The following is a 6,129-nucleotide window of genomic DNA, read 5'->3' on the forward strand; positions in this document are numbered from 1 at the left end:
TTTCTGAGAGAGAGAGAGAGACAGCATGAGCAGGGAAGGGTCAAAGAGGGAGACACAGAATCTGAAGCAGGCTCCAGGATCTGAGCTAGCTGTCAGCATAGAGCCCGACACAGGGCTCGAACCCACAATCGTGAGATCATGACCCGAGCCGAAGTCGGACGCTTAATCAACTGAGCCACCCAGGGGCCCCTCGGATTTTGTTCTTGGGAACTCTAAAGTTTGGGAGGACGCACAGAACTGCCCCGCCCGAGGGAGGAGGACTCAGATGCAGAAGTGGCCCCACCTGGCCCTTGAGTAGCTGGGAGCAGCGCTGGCCTTCCTGAGTTCTCTGCTGCTCTCCCAAGCCCTGCCACACAGCTGGGCCGGGCCTCCAGCTGGAGCCCTCTAGCTATGGAAGGTCGTGTCACATAGCTAATGTGTGGGACTTTGGACCGACTCACCAAGGCTACCATTTTCTCAGGATGGATCCCTCTCCCAGTGTGCTTGTGGGGTCAAGGGGCCTCAGGAGACCCAGGGGGCAGGGGTGGAGGGTCTGGGGGGCCAGGTAGTCATTCTAGGTCCCTCACCCCTACAGATGGGGCCTGGAGCCTCCTCCCTCTGGGTCTGACTGGGCCTTGTCAGCTGGGTTTTCAGAAACAACAAAAGAAGATGGAATTTGGGGGGCACTTGATCCTCCTCCTGCCCTGACCCTGCAGGCATGTTCACCTACGGACTCTTCTAGAACATTTTTAAACGCAGAGAGAAAAAAAAATCCACGTAGGACTACAAAGGAAACCAATTTTATTGAATCACAATGATGAAACTACGTGAATATGTGTGTTATGTGGTGCTTCTTGATTAATACATTAGCAGCGTAATAATGTCAGTATTTTCAAACTAGAAGAACATAAATGGTATTTAAGATCCCCGCAATGATTGCAAGGTGATACAGATCCTGCTAGGTTGCTGGCTTACACGATTGAAGAAAACGCTAGATTTCCGCTGGAAGTTAATGAAGACAAAGATGTAAATTTTTTTTCGATCCAAGTTTACAAACCCATCGGATTCTCTCCTCAGCTGCCTGGGGTGGGGGTGGGCGTCCATGGACCCCAGGTTGAAACCCTGGCACAAAAGAAAACGAGGAGCAAATCTGAGGACACAGCCACCATGCTGGTGGCGACACGCAGCACGGTTTCGTTGCAAATCTCCCTGGCGTCAGGCTCATTCCACGGAGTTGGCCTTATGCGTCGTGGAGGCCACCGGGGCAGGCGCACAGACGTCAGGGTCTACGGATCAAGCCAGGCCAGATGGACAAGAGGCGAGCCTCCGTCACTTCCTGCCTTCCCATACGCGGTACCCCATGTGAAGAGAGTCTAGGACAAATCAAGTTCCCCAGGTGTCGGAGAAGGTGCCCTCCCTCACCTCCCATCTGCTCTCATCTCGGGTCCTGCCCCCCCCCCCCGCCCCCGCCCCCATCTCCTCTGGACGGACAGCCTCAGGGGCCTGCGGGTTTCTGTCTGCATCTGTTTCCAGCACCCTGCCTTTCTAGGTCTGGATGGGGGTGAGGAAGGGCGTCCTCCTCTCCTGACAGCCCCCTCCGTCTCCTCCTCCTCTTCATTAAAAAAAAATTGTTTTTTTGGTTAAAGTTTATCTATTTTGAGAGAGAGAGAGAGAGCAGGAGGGGCAGGGAGAGAGGGAGAGAGGGAGAGTCCCAAGCAGGTTCCACACCATGAGCACGAAGCCCAATGTGGATTATCGAATTTTTAAAAAAATGTTTCTTTGTTTATTTATTTATATTTGAAAGAGAAAGAGAGAGAGAGAAGGGAGGGGCGGAGAGAGAAAGGGAGACCCAGAATACCAAGCAGGTTCCTTGCTGCCAGTGCAGAGCCCAACTCAGGGCTCAAACCCAAGAACCACGCGATCATGACCTCAGCTGAAACCAAGAGTCGGATGCTTAACTGACGGAGCCCCGGCCTTCCTTTCTTCGCACCAGCACTTCTCTGCTTTCCCACCACCAAGAGCTCATGGGGGCTGGCGGACTGCTCTGGAGACTTGGCCCGGCTGAATAATTGCCCTGTGGACATAAATGAACAGCGACAGACACAAGCAAGCCTCAGTCTGAATTGCCCCTTCCCCCCCTTCCCCGACCCTGGGGGCTTTGGAGCAGTATTTCTCGGGGTCGGAATATCCCCTCTTGGCATGCGATGGGCCCACTCTGCCCTGAGCCCTGGCCTTCCAGCTTCTGGGACGTAAGGGTCAGGAGAGGTGAGCCATTCGGACACTTTACCCCCAGCATCTGCCGGGAGTTGACTACAACGACCTTGGTGAGTATCCCAAGCAAATGTCAGCACCTCTGTACTTAGTCTCTTCTCAGATAAAGTGGGCCTGGAGGGCCCTCAGCCACCCCTCTCCTGGCCAGCTACCTGTAGACACTCCTGCGGCGCCCACTCAGAGAGTCTTTGTGTTGTTTGCTTTTCTGGCTGAAGGTAAATGGCAAGAAGATAAAGGTTTATTGTCTGTTACGTTCAGCGGCTGTAGGAAATGGTGGGGGGCGGGGCCCACAACCGCAGGCATAGATTGTTTCCGGCTCCGGGAGGGACAGGCGAGTCTTGCATCAAGGTAAACGCGCAGCATGAAGGTAAAGGAGCAGGGGAGGGACATGGAAGAGGCTGGCATGACCCAGATGAGAGCCAAGCCTCCCTCCTCCGCTGCCCTTGGGTTTAACACCCACTAAGGCGGATGTAACCCCTGTGGTAAAGAACCCCTGTCCTGCCTACTGGGGGGGGTCTCTCCCTGGATCCCTGGTCCCCAAGACACTGTGGCATCCAAAAAATAATAGTGATGATGAGGGAAAGAGGGAATTAATGAATAATTGAAGTGGAGTTTTATATTTCACTTAACCTTGCCTTCCCCGATCAGAGCATGTTTACATAGGAAACGTTCAACGTTGTTTTCATTTTAAGAGTCTATGCTTCTGCTTGTTAAACTTTATTATTCTTTTTTTTAATGTTTTATTTATTTCTAAGAGAGAGAGAGAGAGAGACAGCGTGAGCAGGGGAGGGTCAGAGAGAGAGGGAGTCACAGACTCTGAAACAGGCTCCAGGCTCTGAGCTGACAGTCAGCACAGAGCCTGACGCAGGACTCGAACCCATGAACCGTGAGATCATGACCTAAGCGAAAGTCGGACACCCAACTGACTAAGCCACCCAGGTGCCCCTAAACTTTGTTTATTATTCTTAATGTTTATTTATTTTTGAGACAGATCATGAGTGGGGGAGGGGCAGAGAGAGAGGGAGACAGAACCTGAAGCAGCTCCAGGCTGAGCTGTTAGCACAGAGCCCGATGGGGGGAGGGGGGCTGGAACTCACAAACCTTGAGATCATGACCTGAGCCAGAGTCGGAAGCTTAAGGACTGAGTCACCCAGGCACCCCCCCCTTTTTTTTTTTTTTACATCTTTGTCATGTAACTCTTCTTACTCTTAGTTAAGCCCATGTAAATACATTATGATAACGAAGATGTTTGAAGCTCTTTTGTCATTGTAATTTATGCTTTCCCCCTGGCTTTTCCTATCCTCCTTTTGCTAGAAAAGTTTTTTTTCCGGGGCACCTGGGTAGCTCAGTTGGTTGGGCTTCCAACTCTGGCTCAGGTCATGATCTCCTGGTTTGTGGGTTCGAGCCCAGCGTCGGGCTCTGTGCTGACAGCTCAGAGCCTGGAGTCTGCTTCGGATTCTGTGTCTCCCTCTCTCTCTGCCCCTCCCAGGCTTACATTCTGTCTCTCTCTCCCTCTCAAAAATAAATAAGTATTTTTTTTAAAAAAAGTTTTTTTTCTTTCCCCCTAGGAACTGCAATGTTATCGTGATGCTATTCTATTGGCGGTTTTGTTAAATTTTAAAAAAAGAGGGGTACCTGGGTGGCTCAGTCGGTTAAGCGTCCGACTTCGGCTCAAGTCATGACCACACGGTTTGTGGGTTCGAGCCCCGCAACAGGCTCTGTGCTGACAGCTCAGAGCCTGGGGCCTGTTTCAGATTCTGTGTCTCCCTCTCTCTCTCTGCCCCTCCCCCACTCATGCTCTGTCTCTGTCTCAAAAAAAAAAAAAAAGTAAAACAGAAAAAATATATCTGAAAAAACATATAAAGTAAGCTCTATGCGCAACGTGGGACTCGAACTCACCACCCCGAGATCAAGAGTGGCAAGATCTACCGACTGGACGGACAGGCACTCCTGAACTTACCTTTTCTTTCTTGTAAATGTTTATTTTTGAGAGACCGAGAGAGAGACAGAAAGGAGCAGGGGAGAGGCCGAGAGAGAAGGAGACAGACTCCGTTGCAGGCTCCAGGCTCTGATCTGTCAGCACGCAGCCCGAAACGCGGCTGCAACTCACCAACCGTGACGTCGTGACCTGAGCTGCAGTCAGGCGCCCTGAACTCCTATTTTCTTTCTTTCTTTTTTTTTTTAATGCTTTATTTATTTCTGAGAGAGACAGAGAGACAGTGTGAGCAGGGGAGGGTCAGAGAGAGAGGGAGACACAGGATCTGAAACAGGCTCCGGGCTCTGAGCTGGCAGTCAGCACAGCGCCCGACGCGGGGCTCGAACCCACGAACCGCGAGATCATGACCTGAGCCGAAGTCGGACGCTTACCCGACTGAGCCACCCAGGCGCCCCTGGACTCCTATTTTCTTAATGAAAAACGTCGAGACGAAAACAGATCTGTGCCTGCGCACCCGGTAACGGGAGCAGCAGCCCTTCCCTCTCTGCCTGCTTGCTCCCAGCGCCGGCTGATTCGCCAGCCGTTTCCGGGGGGTCCGCTCGGTGCAGACACAGCCCGGGGCACGTGGGCTGCTCGCTGCTAACCCTCCAGACAAGCCCGGGATCAAGCGCCCTGAGCGCGCTCGCTGCGCGCAGCGCCGGGACGCGAACCCACAGGCCCCGCGTCGACCCCCCCCCCCCCCCCCCCCCCCCCCCCCGGGAGGCGCGGTGTGCTCTTCGTCTTCTCAGTCACCTCCGGCTGGAACCGGAATCTCCGGGGGCGGAGCCTGGGAACCTCTATTTTAGAAGCACGGGGTTGCGGGGTGTCCCCAGCCTGGGGCGCACCCTCGCTCAAAAGACCCGCTGAGTCCGCAGCCGAGGAGCCGCGCCGCGCGGTTCCCCCTCCCTCCGCCGTTCCAGGTGAGTGCACTGTGCGCGTCCACAGCGCCGGCGCCCCGGCTGCAGGGGGCTCTGGGGGCTGACTTCTCTCTTCCACCCGGACAGACCCGGGTGCCGACTTCAGCTGAAGGATTTCACGCCTCGGATGGGATTTGAACTCCGCAGTGCCGCCTAGTGGTCGTGGTGAGGAATCCCCGCGCCCCTGCTCCCAGCCGTAGTAGAAATTGGAAGGTTCAGGGGCGCCCGTGTGGCTTAGTCGGTTAAGCGCCCGACTTTCGCTTAGGTCATGATCTCGCGGGTTCGTGGGTTCGAGCCCCGCGTCGGGCTCTGTGCTGACTGCCAGCTCGGAGCCTGGAGCCTGTTTCAGTCTGTGACTCCCTCTCTCTCTGACCCTCCCCTGCTCACGCTCTCTCTCTCTCTCCTAGAAATAAATAAAAATATATATATATAAAAAAGAAATTGGACGGTTCAGTACTGTCATGGAAATGTGCTAAGGGGGCTTGAACTTAAATGTCCCCACACACAAAACAGGTAATACTTATGTGAGGTGACGGATGTGCTTAATTAACTAGATGGGGGAATCCTTTCACAATGTATACATATACCAAATAACCATGAACACTTGAAATATCTTACAGTTTTTTAAACATTTATTTTGAGAGAGAGGGAGCGAGCGAGCGAGAAAGAGAGAGGATTTCAAGCAGGTTCCGTGCTGTTAGCGCAGAGCCTGAAAGCAGGGCTCCGGCTCACGAAACCTGAGATCAGAACCTGAGCCAAAATCAAGAGTTGGAGGCTCAACATTCTAATGTAAACGGCCTGCGTGGCTCAGGCGGTTAAGGGTCCGACTTTGGCTCAGGTCATGATCTCTCGGTTTGTGAGTCGGAGCCCCGAGTCGGGCTCTGTGCTGAGAGCTCAGAGCCTGGATCCTGCTTCGGATTCTGTGTCTCCCCTGCTTGTGTGTTCTCTCTCTCTCAAAAATAATAAATAAACATTAAAAAACAATTT

The 6,129-nt window shown here is 53.2% G+C and overlaps 2 long non-coding RNA genes across 2 annotated transcripts in view; one reads left to right on the top strand and one right to left on the bottom strand.

Moving 5' to 3' along the window:
- Positions 1-759: 759 nt before the first annotated feature.
- LOC120233308 lies at positions 760-3,012 on the bottom strand. Its single transcript, XR_005528786.1, has 3 exons — positions 2,403-3,012; positions 1,908-2,053; positions 760-1,101 (listed from the first exon to the last, which is right to left on the bottom strand). It is a non-coding gene; the product is annotated as an uncharacterized LOC120233308 (long non-coding RNA).
- Positions 2,062-6,129, top strand: part of LOC120233309 — a 19,354-nt gene continuing 15,286 nt past the window's right edge. Inside the window, exon 1 of the long non-coding RNA XR_005528787.1 lies at positions 2,062-2,303. This is a non-coding gene — a long non-coding RNA (uncharacterized LOC120233309). The remainder of the gene's footprint in view (positions 2,304-6,129) is intronic.

Source organism: Hyaena hyaena, unplaced genomic scaffold, assembly GCF_003009895.1.
Source record: "Hyaena hyaena isolate Hyena2069 unplaced genomic scaffold, ASM300989v1 scaffold_86, whole genome shotgun sequence".
Taxonomy (NCBI): Eukaryota; Metazoa; Chordata; class Mammalia; order Carnivora; family Hyaenidae; genus Hyaena; species Hyaena hyaena.